Source organism: Salvelinus fontinalis, chromosome 1, assembly GCF_029448725.1.
Source record: "Salvelinus fontinalis isolate EN_2023a chromosome 1, ASM2944872v1, whole genome shotgun sequence".
Taxonomy (NCBI): Eukaryota; Metazoa; Chordata; class Actinopteri; order Salmoniformes; family Salmonidae; genus Salvelinus; species Salvelinus fontinalis.
In genome coordinates this window covers 55,163,686-55,190,160 of record NC_074665.1, presented here as the reverse complement: position 1 = coordinate 55,190,160, position 26,475 = coordinate 55,163,686, and the positions used below count along the sequence as shown (strand labels likewise).

The 26,475-nt window shown below is 41.3% G+C and overlaps 1 protein-coding gene across 1 annotated transcript in view; it reads right to left on the bottom strand.

Moving 5' to 3' along the window:
* The window catches only part of LOC129857938 (muscarinic acetylcholine receptor M3-like), a 153,966-nt gene extending 151,062 nt beyond the window's left edge, over nt 1-2,904 (bottom strand). Inside the window, exon 1 of the mRNA XM_055926653.1 lies at nt 2,611-2,904. The gene's annotated coding sequence lies outside the window, so the exon portion shown is untranslated. The remainder of the gene's footprint in view (nt 1-2,610) is intronic.
* Between the last annotated feature and the right edge of the window lie 23,571 nt (nt 2,905-26,475).

Here is a 26,475-nt window from a genome sequence, read left to right as displayed (position 1 = left end):
CTCTAGCTTTGACCACCAGTGGACAGAAAGAGAAAGTAAACAGTTATCAGCTGAACATAACAGTCTTCCAGTGGAAGGGAGGACAGTTCAGGTGACCCAACTGTGGTTTGTGACTGATTTCCCATTGTAGCCAATTAAATTGTAGAAATTCTGTTAACGATTATTCACTAATTCTGTTACCGATTTGGTAACAGAATTTCGAGATTTCATTCATAAACAAAATTGATACCAGTAAAAACACTAACTAATTGATCGGTCTACTTTTACTTCTTACTACTGTAAACTTTCATTATCCTCCCTCGGGAGAGAGAGAAATGTGAAAATACTGTATCTTAAAGACGTGGGTTTTTGGTAATAGAATTTTAAGGAATAAAGCAATTTTTCTTAAACTTATAGAAGGCAGAAAAAACATTCATATTAGTTGGCAGGGGTCTTAATTTCAACATGATATGTTGTTTTTATATATTTTAAGACTTTCTGGAAGATGTTTAATAAGACCCGTTTTCCATGAAATCAAAGCCTTTGAAAAAAGTATATATATGCCTTAATTTTTTTTATATATAGCTCTTATTTCACACCCAATTTGACATGTTCCTATGAACTTCACATGTTGGTGGTCATGGGTCCTTTTACATGGAAACGACCTACTGTAGCCCTTATGTTTAGTCTACCTGCTCAGTCTCTGCATGGGAAGACATACACTGAGTATACCAAACATTAAGAACCCCTTCCTAATATTGTGTTGCCCCCCCTCTTTTGCCCTCAGAACAGCCTCAATTCATCAGGATGCTGGCCAATGTTGACTCAAATGCTTCCCACAGTTGTGTCAAGTTGGCTGGATGTCCTGTGGGTGGTGTCCCATTCTTGATACACACGGGAAACTATTGAGCATGAAAAACCCAGCAGCATTGCAGTTCTTGACACAAGCAGGTGCGCCTTGCACCTACTACCATACCCCATTCAAAGGCACTTAAAATGTTTTGTCTTGCCCATTCACCATCTGAATGGCACATATACACAATCCATGTCACAATTGTCTCAAGTCATAGAAATCAATCTTTAACCTGTCTCCTTCCCATCATCTACACTGATTTAACAAGTGACATCAATAAGGAATCATAGCTTTCACCTGGTCAGTCCATGTCATGGAAAGAGCAGGTGTTCTTACATGCTAACCACACCAGTCACGTTACGAAATACATTTACGTATATATGTTGTTCAATAATTTCATCCAAACTGCTTGGTTTTATTTTTGACGTCAGACTCACTGCAAGTCCTGCCTCTCCAATCTACTCATTGGTTTTTAGGAGCATATACTGTACCCACGTGGGCGATTGAAAGCTGAACTGAGGTCCACACCCCAGTCAGTGTGTGATAATGCACCTTAAAGTTGGTTGCCAACTGCCATACAAAGTCCACAGAAGAAGAAGACTAAATGAGGAGAGATTACTAGAAAGTAAATTTCCCCTTTTATCTGTGGATTATCTCTGGATTCATTGTCAGGTAAAATAACAACCCAATGTTTGTATCCCAGGAGAAATTAGCTAGCAACGGTAGATGTCCATGAATGTTTCATATGTTCCGACCTGTCCCCCCAAAAATCTATATAGTTGGTTCAGAGGTCATTTTGATATTTCAACCTGCGTCTCCTGATCGCATCTGGTGTGGATGGACAAACTCAACATGCGCACGATGGCGCACAGGGATGCATGAGTTTGCCCGGTGTAGTCAGCATGTTAAACACATTCCAGATATAACTGACAGAGCTTGTATACCATGCAACAATTCCCAAATAATGGCAAGCAGGTATGATAGAAGCCTCTAAACATATTTAAGTGAAACATTTTGCTTGGAATTATATTAAAATATATTTAAACCAACTTGTATTAAGGTTTAAGACAGTTATACCACTGAGTTGTCTGTAGATGACTTAGTTACTTACCATTGCTATACGTTTTGACATTGTGACTCTGTCAAAGTGCCCTAAAAGAACATTAATTTGTCTTTCGATTTTTGGACATGGTAAATAAACAGTTACCCATATACATGTAAGCTCCCACATGTCCTGTAAGGACACAATTCAATTCCCTTTCTCCAATAATACACGGACTGACATTTGATTCTTGAAAACTATCATGTATCTTGCACACTACAATTAAATGAAATATGAAGTGAAGCAGCAAAGTTAGTTCAGTTATTTTCAGGGACCAGTTTGCAGCAGAGGATGCTGACGAGGTGTAGCAAATAAAACAACAGCTAATGCCCTCGCAATTTCTTCCTCGAACTTAGAAAATGGCGAATGTGGAATTATAATGTAGACAATATAAAAAGGTGTGTAACAATAACTAACTAAACGAAACATTTTCCGAATGTTATAATTATCACAGTTTCTGTAATTTCAGAGAACATGACAAAGGTACACTGCAACATTAATCAACGACATGGTGAAAATGCTTACAACAAGACGCATATAAATGAGTAACGTTAGCTTACTAGAAATTCAAGCCACTTCGACCATGAAGAAAAAAACAGAACCTGATAAATAAAACAGTCTATTTGCAAAACTTAAAAACCACACATAGTAATATTGTTCACATATTTGCACCTACCTCTTACAAACTACGATATTCATTTACGGATAGCGCCAAGAAGGAGGATACATTTGGCGTAACGAAGCAGTCCACTTAAATTTGCCACAGTTTTATAGGTCAGTCCAAACAAAGTCGCAGTTGAAGCTCTCTGACCGAGTGGCAGCCCTGCAGCTCCCGCGTCGCTCTAATGTCGTCTGTTCGCCGGTCAGCGCCCTGCTAAGTACCAGACAATAATTAAGGAGGGATGGGGAATCTCCAGGAGCGCACGGGAAGTGTCTCTCCGGGTACATAACGTATGATTGGCCACGAGGACAATGACGCACCAGCAGGCACAGCCGTCGTTTTATGCAGGATTCATTGATAATTCCGCGAGCGCTGTGTGGTATGCAAGACTTTCTAGTGGATAAAACATTTGATACATTGGATTGGTTTCCATCCAATTGGTGACAGATTTTCATGCGAATATTCTAAAATCCGCATGAAATCCGTTTCCATCAAACTGACTTGTGCTAAAATGTTGATAATTTAAATGGCAGTTTGGTACTTGTTGCGGATTAAACACGCTGTGCGTGACGACATAGTGCACATAAAAATAACTTTTATGGATAAATTTCATACTAAATAAAAAAGTTTAATTAAATGGGTTTCCATCGCATTTTCAACTGTATTTATGGTTTTGTCTGAAAAAAATGTTATGTTGTATATCGAATGTGCCCATTCTGGATTTGACAAATGCACTCGAGCCAACATCTTGCATATACAGTGCAGGTAGTCTACCTACTATATTTATCAAACGGCAGTAACGCATTGATCATCATTTACATTTTTTTATTTAACGTTTATTTAACTAGCAAAGTCAGTTAAAACCTGTTGAGGCTAGGGGGTGCTGTTGTCACTAATTATGTAAATCGTGTAATTTTTTAAACGGCTTCCTACTAAGTTCTTGATCGTACAATATGCATATTATTATTATTATTGGATAGAAAACAGTCTCTAGTTTCTATAGTCGTTGAAATTTTGTCTCTGAGTGGAACAGAACTCATTCTACAGCAATTTCCCTGACATGGAGTCAGATTTCACACATTTTGGCCCCTGATCTGGAGTCAGTTAAAAGGCCACTGTTATTGCTATGAGTATACAGACACTGCTTACGTCTTCCCCTGGATGCCTTTACGTGATGACGATTTGAATGGTATCGATTGCCCAATCACAGCCACTATAAAACAAAAACACGTGTAGGTAGGAACTCTTTTCCAGGTGCGTCAGGCGCGCGGAGGACACCGACCTGCACTTTTTCCAAGCACTAGTGAAGCCAGTTATATTTCTCCGGTCATGTTTCTACTCGTTATAGGAGTTAAAAACATCATAAGGTAGTTAATTTAAACCGTTTTATAGCAATTTATTTCCGTTTAGTGCGATTTTGGGACATTTATTTCTGAGACACTGTGAATCTCTGGGCACGGTTCCAGTTCATGCCGAACGCAATGGGCATTTCTACATGGCAAGAGGACAGCTTTCGACCAAAAGACGATTAGACCCAAGAAAGGATTCTTTGCCCAAGATTCTGATGGAAGAACAGCTCAAAGTAGGAACAATTTATTGTGATAAATCGTGTTTCTGTCGAGAAATGTTAATCGCTTAGGACGCCATCTTGTTTGACGTAGCTTCGCTTGGCGCAAACTGTATTGAAAAGTAAGGATAATTTAAAAAATGTAAATCAGCGATTGTATTAAGAATTAAATTGTCTATCAATCGCTGTCCACCCTATATTTTTTAGTCACGTTTATGAGTATTTATGTATACGACTAGATCACTGTCTAATATGGCGCACGACATTGTCTGACCAGCTGGGCAACTTTTGTCATTGTCTAACCATGATTTTGGTGGCTAAATATGCACATTTTCAAACAAACTGTATATGTATGTTGTAATGTGATGTTACAGGAGTGTCATCTGAAGAATTCTGAGAAGGTTAGTGAAACAATTAATATATTTTGGCGATGTTTACGTTATCGCTCTCTTTGGCTAGAATCAATGCTCTGGTAACGTTTGCATATGTGGTATGCTAATATAACGATTTATTGTGTTTTCGCTGTAAGACACTTAGAAAATCTGAAATATTGTCTGTATTCACAGGATCTGTGTCTTTCGATTAGTGAATGCTGTGTATTTTTACGAAATGTTTGATGATTAGTAATTGGGTAAACACGTTGCTCTATATATTTATTCTAGTCCATTTGTGACGGTGGGTGCAATTGTAAACTATGACATCTACCTGAAATATGCACATTTTTCTAACAAAACCAATCCTATACCATAAATATGTTATCAGACTGTCATCTGATGAGTTTTTTTCTTGGTTAGTGGCTATCAATATCTTAGTTTAGCCGAATTGGTGATAGCTACTGGTGTTGGTGGACAAATAAAAGATGGTGTCTTATGCTAATGAGTTTAGCTAATATATTTATATCTTTATATATTGTGTCTTCCCTGTAAAACATTTTAAAAATCGGACATGTTGGCTGGATTCACACGATCTGTGTCTTTCATTAGCTGTATTGGACTTTAATGTGTGAAAGTTAAATATTTAAAAAAAAAATTTTTTTTGAATTTCACGGCTCTGCCTTTTCAGTGGAATGTGTAGCGGCACCCAGTCCTAGACAGGTTAACTAAGAACAAATTCTTATTTTACAATGACAATGGTGGCCCATGTCACCAGAATAAGATGATATGTTGCTCGAATGAATGTCCCAAAACTTGAAACTGTTAAAAAAACTTCACCACTGTGCACTTTCACCACCCTGTGAAGTTCATCAGAATGTATTTAATCTGTACCATACTAAACGGCATACTTTACCTTGTCGTAGTGCGAGCACAACATATCATTGCGTGACTCCAAATGTATTTCATAAAGGCCTAATGGTTGTCAATATTTGCGCATAAAGGTGTTTCTGCTGCCATTTCTCACATAATTTTGACTACACAAAAAATTCCACCTTGTCCAACGTGTATTTTGTTTGGTCAACATTTGGAAAGGTTACCAAAAATGTAGCTGTTTCCATCAGGACTGTCTTGACATTCTTATCCGACATGTATTTACTTTACTTGCATAAAATGGTTGTATGGAAACCTGGTTAGAGATTAAGTAAAGGGAGAAATGACAATTAAGGGAGGAATGACAAATGTGTTTTGAATTTGGCTACTATCCTGTAATTTGCATTGCTGAACACAATAACAAAGTTACAGTGTCTGAGGCACTCAACATGTGAAAAAAACATCCTTGTTTCTAATAATTTACTGTTAGTACATGAATCCACATCACTAGCAAGAGTGATATGGATACAGAGTGCTGGGGACAGAACACTGCGACATCAGGACCGATGAGCAGTGGTGGAAAAATTACCCAACTGTCATACTTGAGTAAAAGTAAAGATACCTTAATAGAAAATGACTAAAGTAAAAGTCACCCAGTAAAATTCTACTTGAGTAAAAGTGTAAAAGTATTTGGTATAAAATGTACATACAGTAAGTATCAAAAGTAAAAATCACCACTAGATATATTTCACTGGTCATTCCCAAAGCCAGCAGTTCCTTTGGCCGCCTTTCCTTCTAGTTCTTTGCTGCCAATGACTGGAACAAATTTCAAAAATCACTGAAGCTGGAGACGTATATCTCCCTCTGTAACTTTAAGCATCAGCTGTTAGAGCAGCTTACCAATCAATGTACCTGTAAACAGCCAATCTGTAAATAGCACACCCAACTACCTCATCTCCATATTGCTATTTATCTTCTTGCTCTTTTGTACCCCAGTCTATTGGGTTATTGACTGTAACTCTGTTGTTTTTGTCGCACTGCTTTGCTTCATCTTGGCCAGGTCGCAGTTGTAAATGAGAACTTGTTCTCAACCGGCCTACCTGGTGAAATAATAAATAAAAAAAATGCAGATTCCTTAAATTAAGCAAACCAGGTGGCACCATTTTCTTGTTTTTTAGTTTACGGGAAGCCAGGGGCACACTCCAACTCTAAGACATAATTTACAAACAAGCATGTGTGTTTAGTGAGTCCGCCAGATCAGAGGCAGTAGGGATGACCAGGGATGTTCGGTCATGAGTGTGGCAGGACGGGCTCCAGCCCACGATGGCACGTGTAGCTCAGTCAATAGAGGGATTGTGTCGCTGGAGCCAAGAAAATCCCAATACCACAGGAACCTGTGGAGACTCAACCAGCAGGAATTGGATCTTCTCGCTGTGGTTCCCCGACACTCGTAGGTTGATGGAGGTCTGGTGGGTGACCCGGTGTATAGAGCACCCGTCCAGCGCTCTAACACCCATGGGAATGGAGAGGGGTTGAATGGGGATCCCCAGCTCGGACGCCAAGGTAACGTCCATGAGACTCACATCGGCCCCCGAGTCGATGAGTACCTGGAGAAGCTTGGACTGGTCGCCCCACAGCAGGGTGACGTGAAGAGGGGGGGTGAGTAAGGGGAGAAGAACAATTATCTTTAAGACCCACCAGTGTACTCACTCCAACGAATGAGCTAGGTCTTTTGAAGGGACAGGTAGACACAAAATGACCGGCAGTACCATACAGACAACTCTGGCTCTCAAGTCTGCGTACACGTTCGGCTGGAGACAGCCTAGCCCTGCTGAGCTGTATCGGCTCGGGAATAGGTAAATCGGCAGTCTCCGGAGGCTATTGGAGGGACTCGGGTAAGCTCGGATCCTTTCAGGGGACGTAGACGCCGGACACTTTCGGAGTTCATCAGCTGCAAGGTGGGATCCCTGAGTGAGGGATTGGGACCGCAATCGGACCTCTTCTCCCTCCTACGTTCCCGTAGCCGTCCGTTGATCCGGATGGTTAAAGCGAAGAGGGAGTCGAGATCCGTCATTAGTTCTCGGGCTGCCAGCTCATCCTTTACCTCCTCCGATAATCTGTGCAGGAATGTGTCGAACAGTGCTTCCGGCCTCCAGGTACCCTCCGCTGCTAGCGTGCGGCACTCCACCGCATAGTCGGCCACACTGAGGGTGTCCTGCCAAAGCTGGAGTAACTTCTGGGCAGCCTCTCTCCCAGACACCAGAGTCTTGAAAACTTCGCCACGAATACCACCAGACTGAGGCAGACGGCGGATTGTTGCTCCCACACCGCTGTGGCTCAGGCGAGTGTCCTCCCGGACATCAGCGTAATAATGTACCCTATCTTAGAGTGGTCCGAGGAAGGCTGCAGCTCGAAAACGAGGGAGCACTGGGAGAGAAAGGCCTGGCAGGTTCTGGAATCTCCACCGTAGCGCTCCCGGGGAGGTAAGCAGGGTTCCCGGGAAACCGGGTTACAGAGGGGCTGGGGGGTTACCGTCGTGGTAGGCTGCCTAAGTAGGCAACCCTGGAATTGCTCCCGCAATGCGTCCAAGGCTAGGTCGGCCACGGCCTCGAACCCTTCCATCAGACCAAGAAGCAACTCCTCGTGCCTTCCAATAGTGGCTCCTTGGGAGGAGATGGCGTTGTGGAGCTGGTCCAAGTCTGCTGGGTCAGTCATGGCTAGTTCATACTATCAGGTATTAAGGGAAGACCCAAATGCAGACTGTGTGAAGTAACAATGTTTATTGTAGTCAAGACAGATGGGTCGATAATCCAGAGTAGGAGCAAAGGTACAGGACGGCAGGCAGGCTCAGGGTCAGGGACAGGTAGAGTGGTCAGGCATGCAGGTACAGGGTCAGGACAGGCAAGGGTAAAAACCAGGAGAATGAGAAAAAGAGAGGCTGGGAAAAGACAGGAGCAGACAGGACAAATGCTGGTAAGCTTGACAAACAAGATGAACTGGCACAGACAGAAAACACAGGTATAAATACCCAAAGGATAAGTGGGGATGATGGGAGACACCTGGAGGGGGTGGAGACAAGCACAAGGACAGGTGAAACAGATCAGGGCGTGATGCAGCTCTCCAGTCACATTTCCTTTCCCGAACTTCTATTCATTTGACACTCAGACAAAAATAATGTATGGCCCCGGTGAAATTATATAATCTGAATATATGACTCATACATTTTAAGAAAGTTCAAGCTGCATTTCTATTAAATTATGAAGCTCTAAAATACTATTCAGCTCAGTCGATCTACAAACATATAGCCTATTAGCTATACAATTAGCCGCTACACATGAACTCAGCAATGGGATTCAAAATTATAATTTAATACATACAGAGGGATCTGTTAGCAGAAAAGTATTTGCAATTCTACACATTTTGTCTTGACGTATGCCATGCTAATATGATATCTGAGTGAGAGTGACTAGCAAAATCAATAGGTGCCCGTGGAGGTCAGGGCCCCTGGGCACGTTCCCCGTGTGCCAGGTCGGTAATTCAGCCAGATGTCGATAGCTGGCTAGACTAACTAGACTGATTTACCAATTTAAAAATTGTTAACTGACACTGGATAATTGAGTGACTGTCAGTGAGTGACATACAGTGTAACAAGAGGAACATTTAGAAATTTCACCTTATGTATTCTACTATTCTAACTCTCAACAGTAAATTGAGAACTTGACTGAGTTCCCCAAAAATATTACACTTTTTTGTTGCTGTTATTACAGAGTTCTGGACCTCGGTATCCTATGTAGCTACGGTCCTGGGGATGACTCTTCAGATCATTAAGCAATGTATTTCTTAGGGGTGATAGCTGTACACCATAAATCATTAGACTTTAGCTAAATCCTGTGGGTTTTTAGCGATACTAGAAGGAAAGAACAATAGAACAAGGACAAATATTGACCTTAAACAAATTAATTTTTAAAGTCTGACTACAACCAAGAAAACCTAGCAAACCTGTTATTGACTGCTGCAACTGAATTTTAAATATATATTCGGTTTATCATAATAATCATTAGAATTATTGTCTTTCAGAATCCATGGTGGAAAGTAATTAGTATTTAAATCGAGGTCCCCCTTGCCTTGATAAAGACAATTTACCATCCAGCCTTCCCACTTTTGAGCTGAAGATGAGGTTGAGGGCCCAACATTCTTCAATTTCACACTTTCCAATTTCAGAGGCACTTTCATGCTCAACATTTTTGCTATGGCAGGTCATTTGGTCAGAGGCAAATGTTTTGGACCAGTAGCCGTCATCCCATCAATCCACACTTTTGTCATTGGCAGCAGAGTGAAGACTTCCTTGCAGGGTTGTAGCGTGTATTGTGTTTTGTATGGACACAAAACCTCAGAACAACAGTCAGGAGCTTACTCTCCTTAAAGACTATGTTACAGTGTCCTCTGGGGTGGCTTTCATTGCATAGAATACTCATTAATCTGTAAAATAATACTCACACGCACGCACACGCGCACATGCGCACACACACACAGAGACACAGATGGAGGGGATTGGTTCCCACCTCCACTCACGGGGTTGCAATGAGACTCGGGGTGACAGGAATCTGGGTAAAACTGCCCTGCCACCATAATTGGTAAACATAATTTCCTCTGAATCTTGTTTTAACTTTGGTTGTGATGAGAATATGCTCAAAAACAAATGTGGGGAAAAATTATGTGGAAAAATGTATTTTTTGTTGTTGCAATTTTCACAAGTCAGACCCATGGTTACTTTTTCAAATCTTCACTTCACTTTTTTTCCCAGATGTTTATTTTTTCCATGTTTATTTTTACCACTTCCAGCTACATCTGGTCTCACATCCAGGACCAACTCTGCTTACCTTCAGAGGCACACCAGCAGTGGTATGCAGGGGGATATGTTGCTGAATGAATGTGCTAATACTTGCAACTGTTAAAAAGGCAGTGAAAGAAAAGGCTAGGGTAACATAACCAAAGATTAGGAAAATTGCAGGGAAAAGGGAGGCTTTTTATTGAATTGCGTAATCATTAAAAATATATTTTTTTCTTCTTTTTTTGCATCCATTTACAATTAATTTGTCCTCGCATTTAGAAATGATTTCCGCGCAATATTTTTTTGCTATCAATACTTTTAGGTTTGCAATAGTAAGAATTTTGTTCTCAACTTCAGAAGTTTTGCTTGATACTAATGGCACAAAAGTAACTCAATCACTAGAGGATTGCACCATATAATAATAACCGTATTACTCTATTAAAACTTTTTAAAGTGGTTGAAACATTAACAAAATGTTCTCCCTGCCACATTTTCAGTAAAAATCTGAAGGATGGGGCTGGAGAAATGCAACCACTCTCAAATACATAGACTGACTATGCTACGGATGAAGGACTGAACACCCGTGATATCAAAATTATAGTTTTAACCGTGTTTTTAGGTTGTACAGTGGTTGTTTACATTTACTTTGTTTACAGACTTGGGAGTAAAACAAGCTTATATTTTGGGTTCTGATGGGGTACGACAGTTGAACTAAGCTCATGAGGCATTTGTATGTTATATTCTTCAAGAATCAATGGGTACAGTACATATCATTAATTTATAAGTCCAAAAATGGATATAGCAACTAAGGATTACCCCTTTAACAGGCAGTGATCCTCTTACAGCAGAACTGTCACCATTTGAAATGATCCATGAACCTCCCCCTCCCATTAAAAAATGTCTGTCCTCTCGTCCGTGAATGTCCCGCAAAATCATTCCCTTGTTATCTTCTTTTGGCTGCATCCCGCTACCGGGATCGATATGACAACAGCCAGTGAAAGTGCAGGGCGCCAAATTCAAACAACATAAATCTCATAATTAAAATTCCTCAAACATACATGTGTCTTATATCATTTTAAAGGTATTTGTGTTGTTAATCCCACCAAAGTGTCCGATTTCAAATATGCTTTTCAGTGAAAGCACTACAAACGATTATGTTAGGTCACCATCAAACCACAAGAAGCGCAGCCATTTTTCCAGCGAAAGATAGCAGTCAGAAAAAGCAGAAATAGAGATAAAATTAATCACTAACCTTTGATTATCTTCATCAGATGACACTCATAGGACTTCATGTTACACAATACATGCATGTTTTGTTTGATAAAGTTCATATTTATAACAAAAAATCTGAGTTTACATTGGCGCGTTACATTCACTAGTTCCAAAAACATAAAGTGATTTTGCATAGCCACATCGTTTCAACAGAAATACTCATCATAAATGTAGATGATAATACAAGTTATACACATGAATTATAGATATACCTCTCCTTAATGCAACCGCTGTGTCAAATTTAAAAAGAACTTTACTGAAAAAGCAAATCATGCAATAATCTGAGACGGAGCTCAGAACAATAGTCAAATTACCCGCCATGTTGGGGTCAACAGAAACCAGAAAATACATGATAAATGTTTCCTTACCTTTGATGAACATCAGAATGCAGTCCTAGGAATCCCAGGTCCACAATAAATGCTTGATTTGTTCGATAATGTCCGTTATTTATGTCCAATTAGCTACTTTGGTTAGCGCCTTTGGTAAACAATTCCAAAGTCACAAAGCGCCTCCACTATAACGTGATGAAATGTCCAAAAGTTCCGTAACAGTCAGTAGAAACATGTCAAACGATGTACTGAATTAATCTTTAGAATGTTGTTAACATACATCTTGAATAACGTTCCAACCGGAGAATTAGATTGACTTCAGAAGAGCGGTGGTACGGACATCCTCCTCATGTGAAGGCGCATGGTGAATGCGTGATCAGCTCGTGGCAGTGATTACTCATTCTTGTCTCCTTCGGCCCCCCTTCACATTAGAGTCATCAGACAAAGTTCTATTGACTGTTGACATCTAGTGGAAGCCGTAGGAAGTGAAAACTCATCCATATCTCGCTGTAATTTCATTGAGAGCTTGGTTGAAAATCTGCCACCTCAGAAAAAATTAAAACAGGAAGGGGAACTTCTCAGGTTTTTGCCTGTCATATGAGTTCTGTTACACTCACAGACATAATTCAAACAGTTTTAGAAACTTCAGAGGGTTTTCTATCCAATATGACTAATACTATGCATATATTAGCAACTGGGACTGAGGAGCAGGCCGTTTAATATGGGCACCTCTGTGCACCTTTCATCCAAGCTACTCAATACTGCCCCTGCAGCCATAAGAAGTTATGCATTTGGGCTTTTAAGATACTGTCACCCTAATTTCACCGGTGAAAACATTGCTACTGCAACATGTTAAAACCATCTTTTCAGATGTGAGGAGAATAACCCTATTTCAACCCCACATGTGAATCTGCAATTTTACATGTGAAACTGCAGATTAGATTTTCACTTTTACATGATAAATTGCACGTTCACATATGAAAAACAATCACGTTGGAGTTTTTCACATAAAAAACTGCAAATGTGATTTTCACATGTGAATGTTTTTCACGTGAAAATGCAATTCCACATGTAGTTGTCTTACATGTGAACCTGCAAATTATATTTTCACGTAATCGTTTTTCACGTGAAACTGCAAATTTCACATGTGAAAAGGTGGTGTTAACATGTGAACTCTAAATTTAAGATGTGAAAATATGGGTTGACGTGAAATTTGATCTCAACAACTATTTCACATGTGAACTGCAAATTTGAATTGTGTAAGGGTACTCAAATCTTTCTGCGAGTATTCACTCTTCATAGAGGATCATCAAAGCAGTAGATGTTAATTGTCAGTGAGTGCATACGATCACAGCATTAGCATACAGTAAATTCAGTGGGGTAAAATCACTATCATATATCATCACATTTGACCATGGTCTACAATCAGAAAAGTGGACTGTCACAAAATATTTCTGTTTGTGGTTGAGAGAGAATATGTATGCCAGTTGCATGCTTGTGTATGTCTACAGTTGATTCACCAACGACTGCCTGGGCAACTCAGTGAGCGTATTCCGCCATAACCAAACACTAAAATGCTCATCCAGAGGAGGCGCTCCTAGTGGCCGGGGACTTTAATGCAGGGAAACTTAAATCTGTTTTACCAAATTTCAATCAGAATGTTAAATGTGCAACCAGAGGGTAAAAAACTTGAGACCACCTTTACTCCATCCAAAGAGACGAGTGCAAAGCTCGCCCTCGCCCTCCATTTGGCAAATCTACCCATCAATTTTACATTTTCTGCTTACAAGCTAAAATTTAATCAGGAAGCACCAGTAACTCAGTCAATAAAAAAGTGGTCGGATGAAGCAGATGCTAAACTACAGGGCGGTTTTTCTAGCACAGACTGGAAAATGTTCCGGGATTCTTCCGATGGCATTGAGGAGTACACCACACCAGTTATTGGCTTCATCAATAAGTGCATTGATGACGTTATCCCCACAGTGACCGTACGCACATACCCAAACCAGAATACATGGATTATAGGCAACATCCGCACTGAGCCAAAGGCTAGAGCTGCCGCTTTCAAGGAGCGGTACTCTAACCCGAAAAGCTTATAAGAAATCCAGCTATGCCCTCCGACCAACCATCAAACAGGCAAAGCCTCAGTACAGGACTAAGATCGAATCGTACTTTACCGGCTCCGATACTCGTCGGATGTGGCAGGGCTTGCAAACCATTACAGACTACAAAGGGAGCACAACCGAGAGCTGCCCAGTGAGACGAGCCTGCCAAACGAGCTAAACTACTTCTATGCTCGCTTTGAGGCAAGTAACACTGAAACATGCATGAGAGCACCAGCTGTTCCGGATGACTGTGTGATCACGCTCTTCGCAGCCGATGTGAGTAAGACTTTTCAACAGGTCAACATTTACAAGGCCGCAGGGCCAGAAGGATTACCAGGACGTGTACTGCGAGCATGCGCTGACATTTTCAACCTCTCCCTGTCCGAGTCTGTAATACCACCACGTTTTAAGCAGACCACCATTGTCCTTGTGCCCAAGAACACTAAGGTAACATGCCTAAATGACTACCGACCCGTAGCACTCATGTCTGTAGCCATGAAGTGCTTTGAAATGTGGGTCATAGCTCACATCAACACCATTATCCCAGAAACCCTAGACCCAGTACAATTTTCATACCGCCCTAACAGACCCACAGATGATGCAATCTCTATTGCACTCCACACTGCCCTTTCCCACCTGGACAAAAGGAACACCTATTTGAGAATGCTATTCATTGACTACAGCTCAGCGTTCAACACCATAGTGCCCTCAAATCTCATCAACATGCTAAGGACCCCGGGACTAAACACCTCCCTCTGCAACTGGATCCAGGACTTCCTGACGGGCAACCCCCAGGTGGTAAGGGTAGGTAACAACACATCCGCCACGCTGATCCTCAACACAGGGGCCCCTCAGGGGTTCGTGCTCAGTCCCCTCCTGTACTCCCTGTTCACTCATGACTACACGGCCAGGCACGACTCCAACACCATCATTAAGTTTGCCGATGACACAACAGTGGTAGGCCTGATCACTGACAATGACGAGAGCCTACTGGGAGGAGGTCAGAGATCTGGCCGTGTGGTGCCAGGACAACAATCTCTCCCACATTGTGAGCAAGACAAAGGAACTGATCGTGGACTACAGGAAAAGGCGGGCCGAACACGAACACACCATTTGCATCAATGGGGCTGTAGTGGAGCGGGTCGATCTACCAATGATCTATCATGGTCTAAACACACCAAGACAGTTGTGAAGAGGGCACAACAAAACCTATTCCCCCTCAGGAGACTGAAAAGATTTGGCATGGGTCCTCAGATCCTCAAAAGGTTCTACAGCTGCACCATTGAGTGCATCCTGACTGGTTGCATCACTGCCTGGTATGGCAACTGCTTGGCCTCCGACCGCAAGGCACTACAGAGGGTAGTGCATACGGCCTAGTACATCACTGGGGCCAAGCTTCCTACCATCCAGGACCTCTAAACCAGGCTGTGTCAGAGGAAGGCCCTAAAAATTGTCAAAGACTCCAGCCACCCTAGTCATAGACTGTTCTTTCTGCTACCGCACGGCAAGTGGTACCGGAGAGCCAAGTCTAGGTCCAAGACGCTTCTAAACAGCTTTTATCCCAAGCCAAATAGACTCCTGAACAGCTAATCAAGTGGATACCCAGACTATTTGCAATGCCCACCCCCTCTTTTACGCCACTGCCGCTCTATGTTATTATCTATGCATAGTCACTTTAATAACTCTACCTACATGTACATATTACCTCAATTACCTAACCGATGCCTAACCGATGACTAACCGATGCCCCCGCACATTGACTCTACCGGTACCCCCTGTATATACAATCGCTATTGTTATTTTACTGCTGCTCTTTAATTACTTGTTTCTTTATTTTCTTAATCTTATTCATATTTTTAAACTGCATTGTTGGTTAGGGGCTTGTAAGTAAGCATTTCACTGTAAGGTCTACACCTGTTGTATTCGTTGCAGGTGACTAATAAAATTTGATTTGATTTGAACTGACCCTGTATGTATTGTATGTTTGCTTATTGTGTTCTTCTTATTTGTTATTTTATATTTTGTGTGTTTGTGTTCTACCTTGTTATTTTTAGTATTACATTGTTATTGATTAGTGTGGGGAAAAAATGTCACTTAATTTTTTTTTTTACATGAGGAAACAAGTGCAAAATTTATATTTGAAACTTCATACATTTTGTCCGAAAACCACGTCTTTTAAATGTTTTTTTGTGTAAGCTATGTTTTAGTTACTGGTTATTTGAACAAGTAACGATTAAGTGGGTGTGCGCGTCTTTCGAAATTCGGGAAGTGGCGGGTTCATTTGGGCCATACACTTGACCGAAACTTGCAAAGTCTTGACCCTGCTTCCGCTCCTATTTATCATATATTTTCTCATCTCCCTACAGAACTGAACTTTCTGATGCAATTACGCAAGATCTTAGTTCTGAGTTTCCGAGATAGGACCTGACGTAGTTAGGAAAAACTCTGGGCCCTTATGCATGCATAAAACATTCCACATAGCATGGCATATTCTCTTCAAGCATACTTAATAACGTCACTTAGTGTTGTCATCATCAGTGGATTACATTTGCATGTCTGGTGTGGTCCATCAGGTGATGGGAAGCATCAGTTTACAGATTGGAGCTACTGAGGTTTGTGGGTCAGGGTGAATGACTGAGTGACTGTGTGTTGTCTGCACTAATGTCACCTCTACACCTTCCAGATGAGAGGAGAACTCAGTCTGTTCAGGTTTGTCCATTTTCCCCAAAAAATTATGTGGTTAACAATTTGATATTGTTTTACGATTTATTCAATTAGATAATTTCATTAGATGTGTTGAAAAATACATTGAGTAAGTATGTCCTTTTGTGCTGATATTAAATCATTTCCTTAATTGACTGAGTTGAAATGGAATTGAACCCAACCGTTCTTCATTTGACTGATTCATGATTGATTGATTCATGTTTTACTGTGCCATTACAACAGGAAAAACTATTTATTGTGGTAGAATATTGAAGCTCACGCATCAGTCCAGAAGGGGAAGACATGAACATCGCAGAGACAAACAGCTCTTCAGTAGCTGTCCTCCATGCACATATCAAGTCCTTCTCCACTACTTCCTATACAATCAACCTCATCCTTGATCTCCGCACCAATGTCTACATCCTCTGGCTGATAGTGACCGGAGCGGGAGGGACTATGGCCTCAGAGTTCTTCGCTCTCAACCTGACCATGTCTGAGATCCTCTATTCCCTGTCTCCTGTCTTATTATTGCCAACATACACATCCCTAAATGTATTATTGGTATCTTGAACACAGGCCGGCCCGTTTCAAACCTTTGTTTGTGTGGAGCACTGCCTGGCAGTGGTCCATCCTATGGTCTACCTGAAGTTCAAACCCCTGAGATACAGGGTGGGGTGTTGTGATGTTGATGGTGCTTGGGTCCTGTTTGTTCTGTATGCTTCTGATTCCTAAATCAAGATATACTTTCTTGGTTCAGGACCTTTGTGATGTCATTCAGCTGCCTCTCAGTTCTCAGGGCTCTGAACCTTCCCGGGCCGGGGGAAGGGGAGAGAGAGAGGGAGACAATAACATGAAGATGAGAGAGTTTAAGATCAATTTAATTATCCTGGTGTCCATGATGGTGAACTACCTCACTATGATTTTAATGATGTGTTTGTACAATGTCCTCAATCGGGTTGTGTTCTGTTTGTCACTATCCATTTGTTTCTCCATCAGTGTGACCCAGCCCCTCCTCTACCTCCACAGGGCTGAGAAACTGCCCTGTATCAGAGGTCTCTGATGAAGAGGTGACTTCCTTATATGGGGCGCTCACACTGCTCACTACTTTCAGCAACCAAGCTACCAGAAATCTGTCATTTTAAAAAGGAGACATTCAAAAATTCAACAGTTGGCCACTGGAGAGTTGACAGTGTGCTGGAGAAGCTAATAACCAACATTTTGTTTTACATGCTGTTCGAAAGATACACCTCTGAGGGTAGGTTTTGGTAATAAGGTAGCTGAAGGTAGTAAGTAGTGTGAGTGCTCTGTTAGATCTCACTGAAATTATATGAAATAGGGTTGAATCTTTGAAGTTAAGTGTTTCAACTCGTTTTAATTGTTAACTTACCTATTATTCAAGATGAACTAGAGTCGATGTTGATTAATCACAGATCACAATCCTGCAACAAAGAGGGAAAGGGAATCTGTTTCTAATTTGTCTGTCTCTGTGTTGTATTCTCAAATGAACATGACCTTTTCGTTCAGTTATAAGCCTTCCAATTAGTTGTATTTGAGTGTCCAAATTTTTTCCGGATATCGGGCATGTAAACCCATTTTGCAGCTGATAATGTCTTTCAACGGCAATGCAGCCATAGGCCTACAGCAGTGGTCCCCAAACTGTACTGTTGGGGGTACTCGAGGACTGGAGTATACCATCAGGTCACTTCAGTTTTTGGTTGTTTAATTAAATCAGGTGTTTTAGTGTCATATAAAGATTAAATATATTGTTTGGCTGGACAACCAATAGTCAACACAGCAGGTTGTCTTATCCTATTGAGGCATTTGTCCTATGTACATACATTTTAAACAGTGGTAGGCCCGATCACCGACAACGACGAGACAACCTATTGGGAGGACCTGGCAGTGTGATGCTAGGACAAGAAGCTCTCCCTCAATGTGAGCAAGACAAAGGAGATGATTGTGGACTACAGGAAAAGGAGGGGCTGGAGTGGAGCGAGTCGAGAGTTTCAAGTTTCTTGGTGTCCACATCACCAACAAACTATCATGGTCCAAACACAGCTAGAAAGTTGTGAAGAAAGCACGACAACACCTTTTCCCTCGCAGGAGACTGAAACGTTTTGGCATGGGTCCCCAATTCCTCAAAACGTTCTACAGCTGCGCCATTGACAACAATGCATCACCGCATGGCATGGCAACCTGCTCGACATCCAACCATAAGACACTACAGAGGGTAGTGCGTACATCCCAGTACATCACTGGTGCCAAGCTTCCTGACATCCAGGACCTATATACTAGGCGGTGTCAGAAGAAGGCCCAAAAATGGTCAAAGACTCCAGTCATCCAAGTCATAGACTGTTCTGTCTGCTACCACATGGCAAGCAGTACCGGAGCACCAAGTCTAGGTCCAAAAGGCTCCTTAACAGCTTCTACCCCAAGCCAAAAGACTGTTGAACAATTAATCATTGACACCCCCTCCCTTTGTTTTTACACTGCTGCTACTAACTGTTTATTATCTATGCATAGTCACTAGACCCCTACCTACTGTATATGTTCAAATTACCTTGACTAACCTATGCCCCCGCACATTGACTCGGTACCACTCTGCAAGTGTGGAGAGGAAATTCTCTGCTGTTGGCCTGCTCTCCAGTCAACATCGCATGAGCCTGAAGTCAGACTGGCTTAAATCATGTTTCTAAAAATGTATTCTAAAACTAAATTGAAAAGGCACTAATAACTAGTTTTTCGCTGAATTTGTATTTATTTCTAAGACAGCCAATATGCGAAATGTATAGACTATAGTGATTTAATACAACAAAATGTTGTTTAAATGCTGAGCGCTTTAGGACTATTCCAGCCTATTGTGTCGGACTCGCAAATGCTTCACAATGTAGTTCTTTGTAGGTTATAGCCTTGAAATACTTGAAATAATATAGCCTAAATACTTTCTTTTCGTTCCTTTTTAGGCTCCCTGTCTGGCTCCTGACCTATTTAGATTGTTGTCGTTCTGTTTAATATGACATGTAGCTTATTTGAAATTATGTGCATTTCTTATGTTCACCTTTTCATGTTAATTCAAATACTTTTCATTCAAATCATATGATTTGGTTTCAATACTTCAAAATCAAATGGTAGGTCCAGGCAGTCACAAAAATAGATGGGCGTTGGTTAAATTGTGATTTTAATGAATGGAGCAAATTTGGAGCAGCAGTTTTTTTCTTCCTGTGAGCGTGAAGCTGTTTTTAGTAGAGCAGTTGGAAAGGATATGGAGTGCCTGAGCACACCATGGGGCAATGAGCAGGATTTCCAACCACTTAACTCCACTCACATACTCTTGTCACGCCCTGATCTGTTTGACCTGTCCTTGTGATTGTCTCCACCCCCTCCAGGTGTCGCTTGTTTTCCCCAGTGTATTTATCCCTGTGTTTCCTGTCTCTCTGTGCCAGTTCGTCTTGTACGTTTCCAAGTTAACCAGTGGTTTTCCTGTTCTCCTGCTTTTTGTGTTCTCCTTTTTCTAGTCCTCCTGGTTTTGACCCTTGCCTGTTTCTGGACTCTGTACCGCCTGCCTGACCATTCTGCCTGCCTTGACCACAAGCCTGTCTGCCACTCTGTACCTCCTGGACTCTGATCTGGTTTTGACCTACTTGCCTGTCCACAACCATTCTCTTGCCTACCCTTTTGGATTAATAAACATTGTAAGACTCCAACCATCTGCCTCCTGTGTGTGCATTTGTGCCTCGCCTTGTGCTTTGATACTCTGTATTGTAATTATGCCAACACCTTTCCATAAAATCGTTGAGTCAGTTCCGAATGATTTTTCAGTTTGGCGTCATGTTGATTCCATTATGATATATTGTGAGATTTTTCTCATTTCACTTTTCAAATCAGTGCATGGTTTACAACTTGCTGAGTAAAAATGTATGAAGTTGATTACATGTATACAGATCAATAAGTTGTGAATAAAAGATTAGTTGAATACAATGTATGAGGGATGGAGCCCTTAAAAGGGGAACAATACTCTGTGATTGGGCTCATGCAGACTAAAATGCCTGCTAGTATGTGACTAGCAGAATGAGTGGACTGAAAATTCAGTCAATTCATTAGATGAATTCATCAAGCACTGAACAAAGACCGGCAGAGCCATCAGTCCCAGATACAGTTTGATTGAACAGGGAATAAGAGTCATATATTATGTTCTTAAATTAGCTTAAAGACTTTGTCTAAACAATGTATAATAACTAACCAATGTACCTTTTGAGCAAGAGTGTCTGAGAGTCAGTCAGTATTCAAACATAAATCATACCAACTCATGAGAACGGGACACCCATCCCACAGTAGTACAGGTGTGTCCCCAGCTCTGTTTCATGTCACACATTATTACTAAGGCCCTTACAATTAGAACCCCTAAAGAGAACATAAAGGTCCAGAAGAGAGGGAACTCTCTAAAGCTGAAGAAAGCTGCTTGTATGATAATGGGATGACATGGAAAAGGACAAGAGAGTAGAGAGAGAGACGAGAAGTAAAAGGGAGAGACTAAGGGAGTAAAAGAGTGAGTAAAACAGAGGGTATGGTATGCAATGATGGAGAAGTCTCGGAGAGTGAGTAGGGAGGGCACTGTTGCTACGATCAAATCAAATCGTATTTGTCACATGCGTCGAATACAACAATACCATGAAATGCTTACTTACAAGCCCTTAACCAACAATGCAGTTTTAAGAAAATAGAGAAAGGAAAATTTTCACAAAATAAACTGAAGTAAAAAAAATAAGAAGTTTAAGTTACACAAAATAGTAACAATAATAAGGCTATATACAGGGGTATATAAGAGCTGGAGATGATAAACATTCTTTTGGCCATTATTGGCAGACTGGGAAGAGTTTTTTTTCTCTTTTTTCTTTTCTATAGGTAGGCCTAAAGGTTTTTAGGCAAAATTACCCAATCAAAATGGAAAGCGTCTTGAACGTGGGAATATGCTGGGTCAGTTGGGACAAAATCAATTATGGCCTGTTGCATAGATAATAGAACAAAAATGAACGAAACATTTAAGAGATCTGATTTTTTGTTTATAAATACTTTGCAACATTGACGCACTTAGTTATCTACCCACCTTGTTCCTATCTTTTAGCATGTGCATGTAGTAAGTACACCATCATGCATTCGGGATACATGTCTTTTCAGATTAGACAATGATTCTTTAGTTGTGGACACTACATCACCACACTCCCTCTCTTGCTCTTGGTCCTCATCTTTGTAAGTCACCTTGATTTTGCACCTGTGTGTTTTATCAGTTTCTTTATGAAAATATTTAGCGAACTCCATGACAGTAGCTAAAGCAAGGAGCTATAGCAGCACACAAGTAGACTACAAATACATGTTGGGCCAGGCATGCCCTGAGCTTGTGAAGTGAGCACTACTGGAGCGAAACTGGAGCAGGCGAGAAAGCCGATGGCTCCGGGCTCCAGTCAAATTGGGATGCTCTGCTCCTTGCTCTGCTCCAGCTCCACTCCACTCACATAATCTGCATGGATGCAATCCCATAGTGCAGAGCACAATTGGCCCAGTGTCATCCGGGTTAGGGGAGGGTTTGGCCGAGGTAGGCCCTCATTGTAAAATAAGAATTTGTTCTTAACTGACTTGCCTAGTTAAATAAAGGTTAAAATCACAATCACTCACAGTGTCAAGAGACAAGAAAGCCCACAAAACCCAGGGGCGCCACTTTGGTTTTATTTTTAAAAAGTATCCAGTTGGATAAACACTCCAAACAGCCTACCTGACCGCTCGGAGGCATCCGCATGGTCCTAAAGCACACCATTGCCTCGTTTTATATCACCTTCCAATGTGAAAACTGGGACAAAAATGCAATTTCAGAATGTGGGGGGGGGACATGGCCCCCTCCTTCCCCAGTTGCGCCCCTGATAAAACCTATGGCAAATCAGCATTCTGAATCTCTCTCAATGCCTATATATAGCGAATGGGTTCACCTGAATCATCATGCTGATTTTTGTGAGTTTCTGTCACTACTTTTATCTTAGAAAGTACCGTTTGGGTAGCTAATACTAAGTGGATTGTTTTACCTTCTCACAAATGGCTGTCGCAAAACATTTGTGGATGGTTTGAAAGCACATTTTCACTGTGAAAATCAAGGTTAGCCATGCCCAACTAGCACATAATTTCTTAGAGCTTGGTGATGGCGTGGTTGTCCTAGTGTTATTTTGTTTATATTCAACTTTCCCACAACTTTCTGGGAATGGTGCAGCAAAGTTGCTTGGCTAAGGAACATTCTTAAGCACATTTAAGGAATTTCACAAAAAAAAAAAAATCTTGGAATTTCATTACCATTCAAAAATGGTTACATTTTATTTACATTTTGGTAATATTCTTGGAATGTTTTCCAACTGGTTTGACATTGGGAATGTTCTCAAATAGTTCAGAGAACGTTAAGAAACAATGCACACTTCTGTGGAAATTTCCGGACTTCACCATAACGTTTCCTACAGGTTTCCTCATGGTTCCTCACTAAACATGTCGTTTGACACGTTTTTTTCAGTTGCTCATTAGAATAAAGAGATTTCAGTCTTAGAGGTGTGTTTCCTGACCGATTCCGCATTTGGTTAATGATGTTTGTCCCCGATGAGACACTTTAGACGCGGATGTCGTGTGGCCCAGCCCCCATAGTGACATCATCTGTATGCAAGAATTTCATCTGTGTTGTCTTAGGATTTCAACATTCTCTGTCACTGTCACACCCTGATCTGTTTCACGTGTCTTTGTGCTTGTCTCCACCCCCCTCCAAGTGTCGCCCATCTTCCCCATTATATTTATACCTGTTTTCTCTGTTTGTCTGTTGCCAGTTCGTTTTGTTCGTCAAGCCTACCCTAAGCCTGCCTGCCGTTATGCACCTTGTCCACACTGGATTTCTGACCTCTACCTGCCCTTGACCTGTCGTTTTGCCTGACCCTGTTCTAGTAATAAACTTTTATTTCTTCAATACTGTCTGCATCTGGATCTTTTCTAAAACATGATAGTCACACCTCTGAGAAGCAGAGGTTCTGTTATGATAACATCCTGTAGGTCTGAAATCTGATTATAGGTTAACGTTACAAAAGAACGCCACCTACTGGTGGTGGACTCCAAAAAGAGGTGCCGGTAAGACAGGCACACACACACACACACACACACACACACACACACACACACACACACACACACACACACACACACACACACACACACACACACACACACACACACACACACACATAGCAAACAGGAAGAGGACTGATGGTAGTGAATAGTGATAGTGGTTTTCTGTAGCACAGAAGGAACAGGGGATATACATACATATATTACAACAGTGTAGGTTATACAGCAGTAATGGCAGTGATGCAATATATACAGTTGAAGTCGGAAGTTTACATACACCTTAGCCAAATACATTTAAACCCAGTATTTCACAATTCCTGTTTATAATCCTAGTAAAAATTCCATGTCTTAGGTCAGTTAGGATAACCACTTAATTTTCAGAATGTGAGAATAATAGTAGAGAAAATTATTTATTCAGATTACATTTTTTTCATCACATTCCCAGTGTGACAGAAGTTTACATGCACTCAATTTGTATTTGGTAGCATTGTCTTTAAATTGTTTAACTTGGGTCAAACGTTTCGGGTGTCCTTCCACAAGCTTCCCACAATAAGTTGGGTGAATTTTGGCCCAATTGTCCTCAAAGAGCTGGTGTAAGTAATTGAGTCAGGTTTGTAGGCCTCCTTGCTCGCACATGCTTTTTCAGTTCTGCCCACACATTTTCTATGGGATTGAGGTCAGGGCTTTGTGATGGCCACTCCAATACCTTGACTTTGTTGTCCTTAAGCCATTTTGCCACAACTTTGGAAGTATGCTTGGGGTCATTGTTCATTTGAAAGACCCATTTGTGACCAAGCTTTAACTTCCTGACTGATGTCTTGAGATGTTACTTCAATATATCCACATCATTTTCCTACCTCATGATGCCATCTATTTTGTGAAGTGCACCAGTCCCTCTTGCAGCAAAGCACCCCCACAACATGATGCTGCCAACCCCATGCTTCACGGTTGGGATGGTGTTCTTCACCTTGCAAGCATACCCTTTTTCTTTCAAACATAACAATGGTCATTATGGCCAAACAGTTCTATTTTTGTTTCATCAGACCAGAGGACAATTCTCCAAAAAGTACGATCTTTGTCCCCATGTGCAGTTGCAAACCGTAGTCTGGCATTATTTTGGCGGTTTTGGAGCAGTGGCTTCTTCCTTGCTGAGCGGCCTTTCAGGTTATGTCGATATAGGACTTGTTTTACTGTGGATATAGATAGTTTTGTACCTGTTTCCTCCAGCATCTTCATAAGGTCCTTTGCTGCTGTTCTGGGATTGATTCGCACTTTTTGTAACTAAGTACGTTCATCTCTAGGAGACAGAACGTGTCTCCTTCCTGAGCGGTATGACGGCTGCGGGGTCCCATGCTGTTTATACTTGCGTACAATTGTTTGTACAGATGAACCTGGTACCTTCAGCCGTTTGGAAATTGCTCCCAATGATGATCCAGAGTTGTGGTGGTCTTGGCTGATTTCTTTTGATTTTCCCATGATGTCAAGCAAAGAGGCACTGACTTTGAAGGTAGGCCTTGAAATACATCCACAGGTACACCTCCAATTGACTCAAATTATATCAATTAGCCTATCAGAAGTTTTTAAAGCCATGACATCATTTTCTGGAATTTTCCAAGCTGTTGAAATGCACAGTCAACTTAGTGTATGTAAACTTCTGACCCACTGGAATTGTGAAACAGTGAAATAATCTGTCTGTAAACATTTGTTGGAAAAATTACTTGTGTCATGCACAAAGTACATGTCCTAACCGACTTGCTAAAAACCATAGTTTGTTAACAAGAAATTTGTGGAGTGGTTGAAAAACGAGTTTTAATGATTCCAACCTAAGTGTATGTAAACTTTCGACTTCAACTGTACCTACAATCCTTCTTTCTTTCTTTTTTCTTTCTTTCCCACAAGCCATGGTTTCTTTGTCTCTCTCTCTCTCTCCCTCTTTGACCATGCTTGGAATAATCCATTAATCTTACAAAATAAATTAAATACACTTGTGTTAAGATTTCCATTCTCAGACATTTCTTCATTGCCTGTTACTGTAACTCAATTATAGTGTCCTTGCATATTGATATTTATCTTACGGAGTCAGATCATTAATTGAATTGACTCATTGCATAGTCTTATTACGAGTCGCATGTGAGGTATATATGATATATTGTATATACACATATTGTCACGTTCCTGACCTGTTTTCTGGTGTTTTTTATGTGTGTGATGGTCAGGGCGTGAGTTTTGGGTGGGCAGTCTATGTTTTCCGTTTCTATGTTGGTTTTGGGTTGCCTGGTATGGCTCTTGATTAGAGGCAGGTGTTTTGCGTTTTCCTCTAATTGAGAGTCATATTAAGGTAGGGTGTTCTCACTGTTTGTTTGTGGGTGATTGTTACCTGTCTCTGTGTTTGTGTTCTGCACCAGATAGGTCTGTATCGGTTTTGCACATTTGTTATTTTGTAGGTTGTTTGTAGTGTTTCACTTGTGTTTGTATTAAACATGTTTAACACTAGCCGCGCTGCATTTTGGTCCTCTCCTTCACCCCTGGAAGAAAACCTTTACAGAATCACCCACCAAACCCAGATCAAGCAGCGTGGCAACAGGCAACGGCGGCAGCAGCAGCAGCAGCGGGAGCTAGCAAGGCAGAGTGGCTGGAAGCCCGAGAGGCTCCCCCAAAAAATTATTGGGGGGGGGCACACGGGGAGTAT